General features: G+C 37.9%; 1 long non-coding RNA gene across 1 annotated transcript; it reads right to left on the reverse strand.

Moving 5' to 3' along the window:
• Positions 1-8845: 8845 nt before the first annotated feature.
• Positions 8846-9280, reverse strand: LOC149206806 (uncharacterized). Its single transcript, XR_016251950.1, has 2 exons — positions 9224-9280; positions 8846-9094 (listed from the first exon to the last, which is right to left on the reverse strand). It is a non-coding gene; the product is annotated as an uncharacterized LOC149206806 (long non-coding RNA).
• Between the last annotated feature and the right edge of the window lie 4591 nt (positions 9281-13871).

Raw genomic sequence — 13871 nt, forward strand, 5'->3', positions numbered from 1 at the left:
TTACATATCAGTTATAACTAATTCTTGGCATTGGTTAAATGGATCAGCAAGCACCCTAACAGGGGAGAAAGAGTAGGTGGATGGAGAAGGCGGGTCTGTGAGGACAGAGAGGGAGAGAAACTGAAGAAGGAAAAAGAGAAAGAAAAGGAGGGTTAAGTCTGGTAAGGACCAGATAACCCTAGCACAACTGTGCATAGACCTGTTGAGGGCTGCAGGCCTGCAGGACTGCTCGGGGGGAGAACCCAACATAGCGTTGGATCTCATGGCTGGGTGGATAAGAGCAAATCTTTAAATTGCAGGTGAACTTCTGGAGTTATAACTACGGGTGTCTAATAGACCAGGTATGTGTTATTCCTCTGAATTAAATTACTGTTTTGGTATGCTTGGTGCCTATATGGAAGGTATGACTGCACCTGAATATCTGTTAAGGATTAAATGGGACAACATGTATATAATATCATGACAAGTGTTTAAAAGTGCCTGAGACTGGCTAATCAAACACTAGGATCTATCTGTTATATTCTTTGCATAATAATTGTAAAAGAAACAAGCATGATAACTGTGTAAAGAATAATGCCTGATATCTGTAAAAATGACTGTGCAGAGGGCAAGTCAGATATCTGAAGAACAAAGATTCATGATAGTTATTCTAAGAACAATGCAAGTGCATATAAAAGTCTAATGCGAGTAACTGTGACAGAAAGATTTAGGTTAACCGCGTGAAGGTGATACATGTAGTGTATCAGAATAATGCTCAAACCATATTGAAAACTGAAACATAGAAACAATACATAGAACCTGTGGGTTCATATCAATACACAGAACATGCGAAAGCATGAAGTATTTTCCTGTCAACCGTAAGCAGGGTTCTGTACAAAACTAACATTATAAGAGTATAGAAAACTGATAAATAACATCTAACAGTTATTTCTAATACTTTCGGGCATGCCGTGAGCCTGTGGAAACGGTTTGTGGTATGGATGAAACCCCCGACCGTTTCCAAAAATGAAACCCTCGACCATCTCGAGAGGAGATCTCGGCCGTTCCAATATGGAATCCTTGGCTGTATTTAAAGCTTGAAATGAAATAAATATATTAAACAGGAACAAGTTAAACTAAAGCTGTTTAACATAAAATACATATCAATGTATCATGGCGTTACAGAACCGCCGTAGAGACGGCCATACAGTCGCTATTTCCATATAAACCCTGATAAACTATAACAGAAATTATGGAGGCGAAACCCTCGAAAGGTTTACGTCTCAGCCTGTTAAGTGAGAAACAAAGTTTCCATAACGAAAAGAGCAGTAAATATAGAACATTGGAATGGAAAGGACTTGCAATATTACATTTAAAAGCTCGAACCAATGGAGCATATAAATATATATGTGCAATGAACAAATGGTAGGCGCAGAAACTCGAATGGAAATATGCATAATATATTGAGCAGGCATACGAAAAAGTTAACCATATATTAACAGTGGACAAATAGCCCGGGTGAGTGCCACAAAAGTCTGTACATTAAGTACTCCGAGAACCAGAGTCTGATATGAACTCAGGGCATTCAAAATGGCACTTTCCCAAACAACAGAATCCATGATTTATCTCGTTAGGGTCCAGCGAGGGGAGCCGTGAACCCCTGAATATAAATATACAAATGATAACAAATAATACAACAAAGACTGTAAACCAGAGAAGGCGCAGGTACCGGCATGGAAAAGCCGACCTCGCATCTCAGCTAAGGTTCCGCCGAAGGTGGAAACCCTGAGTCACACATTAAAGAATGCAGTGAGGAAACCCTTCTCAGGCCGAAAGAAACACATAGAAATCTACCTGTTACTTCCGCCTGTTATCTTAGCCTAACTGCTGTAATGTATGCGAAGGGTTCAGTACCTGGAATGTTTTGGCGATGTCATTCCAATCCACTCCTGAGTGGTAAGGGTTTGAAGTGCGTCCTGTACACGAAGATTCAATGGAATTAAACATGAATGTATTAACTCAACCTGTAATCCTAATAAAGAATGCACAGTATTATACCCAATGAAATATACAGTCGAAGCTATGGTTGATGTGACAGATACCTGTGCTAGCTTGCCGCAACCTGGCATAGTTTGCAGGGTTAGAACCGCCATTTGGGAGCGAGGGCTCGGCCTTCCTCCAAGTGCAAATGAACCCGCGAAGAACAACTCGGTGGGCTTTATGAGACCGATAAACCCTGAAACGATATTGACCCTTAGATCAAAGGAGAGAATCCTCACCGTCCCTTGTATGTCAGCTGGCGCGCGAACCCGGCAGACTTTCCAAAGTTTCACATGGTCTCTGTCTGGCGGTTGACACCTGGCCAGAGTAGGTAAGGCCATTTATTTTCCCGACCACACTTGGCATGGAAACAGATCGGAAAGCAACCGGTGGCCTTTTCCGTTGACCTCAGTTGAATGGTGAGAATCGTTAAGGATTCGAATCCATAAGTCTTATGATAACACCAAGCTCGGTGATTAATAATCATATGGAAACATCATAGTGGCACGGTTAGTGCTTAAATAATTACAAGTAAATATATATTGTTTATGGTTATTAGGATCGAGTTTATAAGGTCCACGTGACAATAAGGTTACCACCATATAAAAAAATTTCTTTTATTTACTGTGGAGTGTGACAATGTGGTATCAGAGCTAAAGGTTGCAATACTGGCGCCTTAGGGAATTGGTAAGCGGAAAGGTATTGAAGTACGCCATCAGTAGGCATTAACTCAGGTATGAGTTTAATCATTCGCATATTCATTTATGTCGTACACTACTTTTGGCATGACAGGTGTGATTCATGTTTATAACTTCTTGAGAAGTAGGTAATAAGTTGTTGCATAACTACGTTCATAACGTTGGATTCCTGATGAGGATAAAAGACAATGAAACTTTTGTCGCACTTAAGAACAATATTGAACACTCATTGAGGAAGTGACGATCAACTACCAACTTTTGATTTGCACATATGGCAATAACAACAATGCATATATTGAACTAGATTGAAATTACAATGAACGAAACCTAATAGACCAATGCATGAATATAAATCAGGGGGAACATCCTTGAATAGGATGAAAAATTGTTTTAAAAAAAAAAACATTAGAAGAACCCCTTTAGATATTGAAAAAAAAACATGCAATGGGTCAAGCAGCGAGACTTGAGTGTCATAACTAACTTTTGATTTAGCCTTGTCATGGATGCATGAAGATGATTGGTAGTTGAGATTGGTTAGTGTTCAATGACTAACCCATAGAATTTTTATGCATTAATGGAATTGGACTAAGATTGCTACAATTCGTAAACAAGTAAAGTTGATTGATGACACATGCATGAAATGTGTGTGTGAAGATTCTACTCTCTCTGTGCTATAGTTCTAGTTGTTTATGAGAAGAGTCTTAATTTTATTCACCATGAGAATGCATGATGAATAGTATATGCTTATGTCCTAATAGTTTTAATGATGATTGCCTTCTAATTAACTGAAATCCATTAGCATGGTATGTGCTGACGTTAATCATTACTTGTTGGGAGATAAAAACCATTGGAGCCTCGATTAAATGATGGTTGAATTTATCTCTACTATGGGAATGATGGATTTCTTATGCATGTTGCATTCCAGTGTGAAGTTAAGGGTAGAGGCATGTTCAGTGGGTAACATTTCTAGGACCCATTCAGGGTATAATTACATGTGATAATTATTCATAAATAGACTACCTGTGTTAATACAGTTGTCAGTAAACTCTAATTACCTTCCCCAACCATAGATGCTTCCAAAGGAAAAGGAAGCAAGGAGAAGGAAGAAGACCGTGCTGTAGAGACAGACGGAGATGGGAAAAAGAACTCGCTAAGTTTGGTAATGACCAGATAAAGCAAGTTTTGAGTGTTAGAATCTTGCGGAAGACTCTAAGTCTTGGGATGACTAGATAAGCGCTCGATGTGCATGTGAGTATTCCTTTGACCATGCTTAAGGAGTTGGAAAATGATAACTATAGAGTGTTGACGTTAATGATTCTCATAATGTCTCCTTGAACTCATTATTCTGAAATGGTCACATAGTAGTGTTATGATAGTTGTTGCATATAGCACCAAATGGTAGCTCTAGTGCATGTGTGACACTTAGGAGATTATGCTTCTAATTGCATAAGTAGAGCAATTGCTTCCGGTAGGAGTGGTCTAACTTGTTAGTTATGCATGTTGATCCAAGGATAAGATAAGTGTCTTGTTCACTTACTTGAAGAACACGTATGAATGTTTTACATGATTTCTTAATAGAGAGAGTATTTGAATGCATGCAATAAAAGAATGGTTCTTTTATAGATTTTCTTGGTAAAGAAAATGTGTTAAGGCATGCAGTTAAAGATTGATTATCTTGTATGTTGTCTTGGTAAATAAAATAGGTAGTTCCTATTAGAAAGATTCCACGTGAGTCTTGTGTGTGGAATGCTTGTCTCTGGTCTATAAAATCCTTGTTAAATATAGCCAAGTATCTTCTTGAGAAAGAGGATGAGGTATATAAATGTCCTGAGAACATAGCATGGAAGGTGGCCAAGTTTGCTTGAATTAAAATATGTATCTTTATTTGATAAAAGCTTCTTGAAAATATATACATATATATGCTAATTGCATTATGATTCTAGTTAGTCTCTAAGTTCTAGTGAAATGATTATGCATTACATGCATGATAAAAGATAACTAAGGATGTGCTTCTAGGCACATAGATATTTATCCCTAATTTCTTGAGGAAAGAGTATATTACCTATATACATAAATATAGTCTCATCCTAAGAGTATGCATACTTCATGTATGAAAATAAAGGATTTTATGAGAGTTCTTGAAAATGGAAATAGAGGTTCTTCCTTTAAAGACACATTAGAATAGTGTTCATACAAGAACCAAAATCCTTACTTGTTTCATGAAAAGAACTATGTGCATTAAAGTAAAGTAATTGTGTTAGGAGAACACATGTTGCATAGTGGTAGCTATTTTGACTTTGGAATTATGAGACTGTGCGTACTAGAGAAAGTGGTCATGATAGCTTCCTTGAAAATAATAATCTCTTGGAGAGATTGTCTTGTTGGAAGAGCTGTGTTGATTGCTTGATTTGATGCATAAAGGATAAGTAAACCTTGTTTTTGTATCTTGGTTTTTATGCCGAAAGATAGACCTCTTTAATAACTTCTTGAAAGGGAATCTTGAGAAATCCTCACATCGGAAGATAGAAAAATGAGGATTAAAATGACTTCCTTTAAGAAAGAGGAATGTGGTTTGTCGTATGAAATGATGGTGGTCTTCTAGTGAAGGGAATAAGTGTTGCATACATTAAAGAAGGGCTTATACGATAAACCATAGTATGCACAAAGATTAGTCATTGTGACATAAGAGTTATGTTTTTGTATGTTAGAGAAATTATGTTTAATGACACTAACGATGCATGACTAAAGCTAGCCATAGTAAATGTACGAAAATACCCCATTAATGATGATTTGAATTGGAACAACAGACTATGGCAAAATTGGGAATGCTGAGAGTATTAACTCAACTGTTGTTGATATTTATACATTAATGAGTATTTGCATATGTTTTATACATGACAATATTGTATGCATGAACATTCTCGGAAATGGAATACGTGTTAACTGATGCATATTTATAACTAACGTTGCTGATGGGATTAAGTAGTGGTAGCTTAATGGCAACAAGAAAACTCATCACATAAATTGCTGCAATGTGAAATGCAATTATAAATGAGAAAGAATGATGTTATATGATATGCATGAATTATGTTATTTGGAAAATTTGCATGCATACAACGTGTATGATGGATATGTTTTCCATCAAACTTGATGTTGTGGACCCATGTCGGGGGTTAAGTGTAAATGCATGGTATACATGCATGTTTGTTATGTTAATGATAATGTTCATATGGTTCATTGTGTAAATTACTATGAGAAAGAGTAATAAAAGAGAAATTTAACATGGCAGACAGTTGTGGATACTTGGGTTGATGACAGTTACCTGCCCGGAGTTGGGTTGATGGTACTTGTCTGCCCGGATTGTGAAAGGCTTGAATGCCTTGGGTTGATGACAGTTACCTGCCCGGAGGGGTTGATGGTACTTGTCTGCCCGGAGTTGGGCTGATGGCAGCTACCTGCCCGGAGGGGTTGATGGTACTTGTCTGCCCAGATTTCCTCTCCCTGGAATTCTTGAGCTGGCTGGCCAGTGGAATTCCATATTAGACCTGGTAAGGTCTCTATCAAAGAAACTGTCTGGATGTGAAAAAGACTCTATTTGGTTGTGAGAACCAGTTTCCATGGGTTGGAAATTCTTTAAGTCCATTGTGGACTCATGGCTAAGGAATTAACTAATCAGCCATATGTTATGTTAAAAATGAATTTTACATATAGTTGTGTAAAATATGTTATGCACATTTAATAAGAAATGAGCTTAGTGCTCAATAAGGAATAAATGGAAATTTTAATTCCTTTATTGTGTTATTAATGTTGTGAACATCTTAGTGGGAGCTAAGACAATTCTTGCTTGATGCAGTGATTGACTGTTTTGATGATTAGCGAGCTAGGTGCTCTTTTGGTACTTCTTGAAGTACTTTACGGATGTCTTTAGTGAGAATTCATTCAGTGTGCACGTGAGCAGTGATTTATCATTTGATGATTAGTGTTAGTGCTCTTTAAGTACTTGTAAAGTACTGTGATTTAGAAAGCATCTAACATTGCACAATTGATTGCTAGTCAAAAGTGTCTCATTTGACTCAAAATATAGTGACTAATGTGGTTGAATTTGGTTGAATTTGTTAGTCATATATTGCAGGAACTACTTACCATGGAAGGTTGAAGAATTGTCCAACCTCTATTGACAGGCTTACATGAAAGTATTCATGATTTTCAAGCATAAGATGGTAAGTTATGGTAAGTTGACACAGAGAATTGTTTATTATGAATGAATAAGGGCCAGGTGGTGGCGATTAGAAGTTGCATATTGTTGCAAATTACGAATGATTATGACTATTGATGCTTATAACTAATGATATTTCTTATGACTATATCATTACTATTTTGTTGTCGTCTTTTCTTGGAATGAAGTCGTTGGTTACAAAGAGAAAGGATCATATTTTGTGTGGATTAGATGGTAATACCACAAGTAAAATATCAATTCCGACGAAAGATGAACACCGAGGACGGTGTTCCTGTTAAGGGGGGGAGTATGTAATATACCTATTGTGATTAACCCCACGTAAAGTAATTTTAAATTACCAATCAGTTAATCAAACTTGCGTAAAAGTAATTTTAAATTACATATCAGTTATAACTAATTCTTGGCATTGGTTAAATGGATCAGCAAGCACCCTAACAGGGGAGAAAGAGTAGGTGGATGGAGAAGGTGGGTCTATGAGGACAGAGAGGGAGAGAAACTGAGGAAGGAAAAAGAGAAAGAAAAGGAGGGTTAAGTCTGGTAAGGACCAGATAACCCTAGCACAACTGTGCATAGACCTGTTGAGGGCTGCAGGCCTGCAGGACTGCTCGGGGGGAGAACCCAACATAGCGTTGGATCTCATGGCTGGGTGGATAAGAGCAAATCTTTAAATTGCAGGTGAACTTCTGGAGTTATAACTACGGGTGTCTAATAGACCAGGTATGTGTTATTCCTCTGAATTAAATTACTGTTTTGGTATGCTTGGTGCCTATATGGAAGGTATGACTGCACCTGAATATCTGTTAAGGATTAAATGGGACAACATGTATATAATATCATGACAAGTGTTTAAAAGTGCCTGAGACTGGCTAATCAAACACTAGGATCTATCTGTTATATTCTTTGCATAATAATTGTAAAAGAAACAAGCATGATAACTGTGTAAAGAATAATGCCTGATATCTGTAAAAATGACTGTGCAGAGGGCAAGTCAGATATCTGAAGAACAAAGATTCATGATAGTTATTCTAAGAACAATGCAAGTGCATATAAAAGTCTAATGCGAGTAACTGTGACAGAAAGATTTAGGTTAACCGCGTGAAGGTGATACATGTAGTGTATCAGAATAATGCTCAAACCATATTGAAAACTGAAACATAGAAACAATACATAGAACCTGTGGGTTCATATCAATACACAGAACATGCGAAAGCATGAAGTATTTTCTTGTCAACCGTAAGCAGGGTTCTGTACAAAACTAACATTATAAGAGTATAGAAAACTGATAAATAACATCTAACAGTTATTTCTAATACTTTCGGGCATGCCGTGAGCCTGTGGAAACGGTTCGTGGTATGGATGAAACCCCCGACCGTTTCCAAAAATGAAACCCTCGACCATCTCGAGAGGAGATCTCGGCCGTTCCAATATGGAATCCTTGGCTGTATTTAAAGCTTGAAATGAAATAAATATATTAAACAGGAACAAGTTAAACTAAAGCTGTTTAACATAAAATACATATCAACGTATCATGGCGTTACAGAACCACCGTAGAGATGGCCATACAGTCGCTATTTCCATATAAACCCTGATAAACTATAACAGAAATTATGGAGGCGAAACCCTCGAAAGGTTTACGTCTCAGCCTGTTAAGTGAGAAACAAAGTTTCCATAACGAAAAGAGCAGTAAATATAGAACATTGGAATGGAAAGGACTTGCAATATTACATTTAAAAGCTCGAACCAATGGAGCATATAAATATATATGTGCAATGAACAAACGGTAGGCGCAGAAACTCGAATGGAAATATGCATAATATATTGAGCAGGCATACGAAAAAGTTAACCATATATTAACAGTGGACAAATAGCCCGGGTGAGTGCCACAAAAGTCTGTACATTAAGTACTCCGAGAACCAGAGTCTGATATGAACTCAGGGCATTCAAAATGGCACTTTCCCAAACAACAGAATCCATGATTTATCTCGTTAGGGTCCGGCGAGGGGAGCCGTGAACCCCTGAATATAAATATACAAATGATAACAAATAATACAACAAAGACTGTAAACCAGAGAAGGCGCAGGTACCGACATGGAAAAGCCGACCTCGCATCTCAGCTAAGGTTCCGCCGAAGGTGGAAACCCTGAGTCACACATTAAAGAATGCAGTGAGGAAACCCTTCTCAGGCCGAAAGAAACACATAGAAATCTACCTGTTACTTCCGCCTGTTATCTTAGCCTAACTACTGTAATGTATGCGAAGGGTTTAGTACCTGGAATGTTTCGGCGATGTCATTCCAATCCACTCCTGAGTGGTAAGGGTTTGAAGCACGTCCTGTACACGAAGATTCAATGGAATTAAACATGAATGTATTAACTCAACCTGTAATCCTGATAAAGAATGCACAGTATTATACCCAATGAAATATACAGTCGAAGCTATGGTTGATGTGACAGATACCTGTGCTAGCTTGCCGCAACCTGGCATAGTTTGCAGGGTTAGAACCGCCATTTGGGAGCGAGGGCTCGGCCTTCCTCCAAGTGCAAATGAACCCGCGAAGAACAACTCGGTGGGCTTTATGAGACCGATAAACCCTGAAACGATATTGACCCTCAGATCAAAGGAGAGAATCCTCACCGTCCCTTGTATGTCAGTTGGCGCGCGAACCCGGCAGACTTTCCAAAGTTTCACATGGTCTCTGTCCGGCGGTTGACACCTGGCCAGAGTAGGTAAGGCCATTTAGTTTCCCGACCACACTTGGCATGGAAACAGATCGGAAAGCAACCGGTGGCCTTTTCCGTTGACCTCAGTTGAATGGTGAGAATCGTTAAGGATTCGAATCCATAAGTCTTATGATAACACCAAGCTCGGTGATTAATAATCATATGGAAACATCATAGTGGCACGGTTAGTGCTTAAATAATTACAAGTAAATATATATTGTTTATGGTTATTAGGATCGAGTTTATAAGGTCCACGTGACAATAAGGTTACCACCATATAAAAAAATTTCTTTTATTTACTATGGAGTGTGACAAAAATAATCCATATAATAGCAGCACCATCATTGGTATATATTTTCGTTTAAATAATATATCTCCTTTTCTCGTTCGTCGTGCAACATAAATTTCGTAGTTATCAAATTCTTGATTTCTACTATTAAAAACATTTATTCCCATACATTTGATGGAGCACTCCTACCCACTCGCATCTGTCGTTATCCGTTATCCCCACTACAAATTATGAGTGCTATCTCCACTGCAAATTATTATTGCTTACACTGACCAATTGCGGGATTAAGATCACGAAGCTGAAAAGCTGTGATTATTTCCCTACATTGGGAAAAAAAATTCTGATAGAGGAGCATCTCGTTTTTATAGGTTTATGGTTATATTTTTTTACGCTGTGCTTTACGAATATTGGGTGGTGGGTGGTCGTTACATCTATGGGCAGATCAACTCTAAAGGGAATCTTTTGAAACTCGTCGGTCAGATTAGCAAGACCTAACCCCAAAGGTGTCGAGGAAAATTCACCCTGTGACCTCCCTATGTGCGAGGCACTTAAGAACAAGAACAAGCACTCGACAAGTTGAGCTAACCTTTGGGGCTTGTTTATGGTTACGTTACCATACTAATGAAAAATAAAATAAAAAGATGATAGCAAAATTTATAAAGTTTAATGTACTTAGATTATGCAAAAAAAAAATTGGTTTGAGATCTTAATTTTTTATTATTTAAATTATATTTTTAAAAAGTATAATTTTTTTTTAATTTATAATAATGAAATTATTACTAATTTATTTAGTTTTACTAGTTTTCTCACTTTTCTTCTTATTTATCTATATAAATATGTTTTGCTCTGTAATTTTTTACTTAATTTTAATTTAGATTCAAACTTAAAAAAAAAAAAAAAAACAATGCAATTACGAGTTACTAGTATAGATCTAACATGACATGAGCCTAGAGGGATCCAATTTCTTTCTCGTGTTAATTTTTTTATGAGCGGACATTATTTAAATGTTTTGTAAAAAAAAAAAAAAAAAAAAAAATTGTTGGACATGAGCAAAATTTCATCTTTGATGACAGAGACACATATTTAATTTTTAATATTGAGATTGTATACATTATACAATTTGTAATGACCCCGGTAACTTGTAATTCTGGAATACTTACTGTGGTAAGAAATTGTATGAGTGGTTACTCATTGTTTTTGAATGACATTATTAATGAAGGAAGTTGTTATATTAGATTATTTTTACATGTGTATGTTCTTGAAATGCTGGTAGCCTCCTGGTGGAGGATTTTCTATTTTAAGAAAATCAGTTGTAAAACTGAAGTAACTGCTTCTCACCCAAGGAAAAGTCCTGGGAAGGAAAACCTCTGGGCTGTTGATGAACAGACAGAGAAGAATTCCAGGAGAGGAGAGCAGATAGAGAAAAGGGGTTAAGTCTGGTAGAGACCAGATAACCCAGCACAGTAGTGCATGTGTCTTGTTGAGGGCTGCAGGCCTGCAAGACGGCTCGGGGGGAGAATCCAACGTAAACTGGATCTCAAGGTTGGGAGGATAAGAGCAAAATAATTGCAGGTGACCTCTGGAAGTAGGAACACCGGTAGCAGGCTATCCAGGTATGCATTTTCTAACCAAGCTATAGAATAAAGAGCAGGTACTGAAGGTGTACAGACCAAGTTCGGGTATCTGTGTTTCTTTCCAATAGATAATGGTAGTTGTTATAAAAGATTAATGCATACAATTTCAGATACATTTGTAGATTAATGTTTACAACTGTGGTCATCTTTTCATCTGCAATAATAAACTGGGTTGTTTAGAGATAAATGCTCATAACAGAGTCAAACCCTAGGGGCGGTTTGGGCGGTATGAGAGACCGCAGTAGTTAATCAAATAATAAGAAGGAAATAATCTAAACAGAACCCTTGGGTTAAGGAACGGTGCAGAGTTAAGCATTCTGGAAAAGCTTGACAGTTACCAGATCCTAATCAAAAACCAGTCAAGAACTAGCGCAAACCCGCGCTTATATATAACCGTAATACTGTATAAATCACATAGATATGGCATAGCTATAACACTGTGTAAACAAAGAGATACGGCATAAATATTATTGTTGTATAGACCAAGCATTAATGCGTAGACAACAATACTGTGTAAACCCAAGCAAGACTGTTATATATAGATGCTGTGCAAACTTAAGGAATAATATATGAAATAGCGCTGTAAACGAGAGATTGGCAAGAAGATTAGCACGGCGTAAGAATAGATACATTATCAATCGCCGTCGAGGGTAAAAAAAACTGAAGGAAACAGCTAGCATTTAACCATGTAAGTTAAGCTTATAAGGAGATATTCTCGGATTACCGAAGATGAGGCTAATGTTAATAGAAACATGAAGCTAAACAATATATATATATATATAAACCAGACTCCGGCAAATACCGGTCATGATAATGACTGTGTACGCGGAAGAGGGTTGCCAATGCATGCACATACCGAATGCATGACTTCCCTTAAGGCCGCAATTAAACAATATGAAACGTATGAATATTTCAGACGAAAACGTATACATGCGAAACCAAATCTGTAAGATATGAGACATTGCCGTAAATAAAAGCATGACTGTTTCATAAACCCTTTTAGGGTAGCATTGTACAGTAAGCAAAGGAAGAACGATATAACAATAATAACATTAGAACGGTAAATCGTTTCATAGCAAAACCGGCAGTACAAAGACGGATCCGGCCATCAAATACATGGACAAAATCTGTGAACCAAGAGCAATGCATTCATTTAAATAAAAGGTGAACTGATAACATAGTCTTATAAGGAGTCCTATCGAGGATTGAAAAGCTCGTAGAACCAAACAATACAACTTTACTGAAACATTGCCGCTTAAGGAACTGTAGATAGCTCAGAGGAAGCTTAAAAGTATATATACAAACTTCAATACATTCACACCATATCTGGACATCAGAGTCAACATTAAATATACATTATATGGACGGCATGAAAGCCATAAATAAACCCTAGCTAAACCCTAACAGTTAACGCAGTACAGGTCCCGGCAAGAGGAGGCCGTCTGCAAATGTAACAAGGGTTTGGAGAAATAATAACCAGACCTGAGACATGTAAGTAAAAGGGTCATGAGCCACGCCTCAGACCAGAGAACGATGCCTTACACTTCTCAAATAAACCTCACTTTCTAAGGAAAAAACTATAAGAGCGAAATGAGCATACCTGTGAAGCTTGAAGACGGCAAACCCTTGCGGGCAGTAGGGGACTGCGAACGGCTGACCCACCTGCACATTGAGAACTTACGGTAAGCAAACTAGAACAGTCGAATAATCAAATGACTTCAAGGAGTACGCAATACATGACTGTAAATGAATACCAGGTGTGAAAACGCGGAGAGATTAATACCTGAACAAGCAGGGTAGTGCAGAGGAAGTTGACAAGCTGAGGAAGCGCTCGGCTGAGGCGGTAGTGAACAAATGAGCTGATCCGAAGAACCCGGCACCTTAAGTATTGGTTGCCGAACCCTTAAACTGATCTGAGCCACACGATGGGTCGGAGAGATCTCCATCGTCCATCAAAGCGGAAAAACCTGGCGCGGAAACCACAGTGGGTCAACCACATGGTTTCACGTGAATTCATGCCACTTGGCTACGGAGGGAATGAGCTGGCTTAATATCCGCTCACCATCTGGCGTTAAATCGAATTGTGCGGGTTGGGTAAACGACTAATGTTAACCATGACACCATAAGAATTATGACCATGTGTTTATGCGCAGGTGATAACACAAGTTCAGTGGGGTAGACACATAATAAAGGTTATGTATGTGTATACAAGCGTTTAAACCTGGTTAATACTTAGGTTATGTTCCTTATAGTTAGGGGGTGGGTTCATGAGTT

Source organism: Pinus tabuliformis, chromosome 1_2 (genome assembly GCF_031772625.1).
Source record: "Pinus tabuliformis cultivar Carrire ecotype Pingquan chromosome 1_2, CPIR1, whole genome shotgun sequence".
NCBI lineage: Eukaryota > Viridiplantae > Streptophyta > Pinopsida > Pinales > Pinaceae > Pinus > Pinus tabuliformis.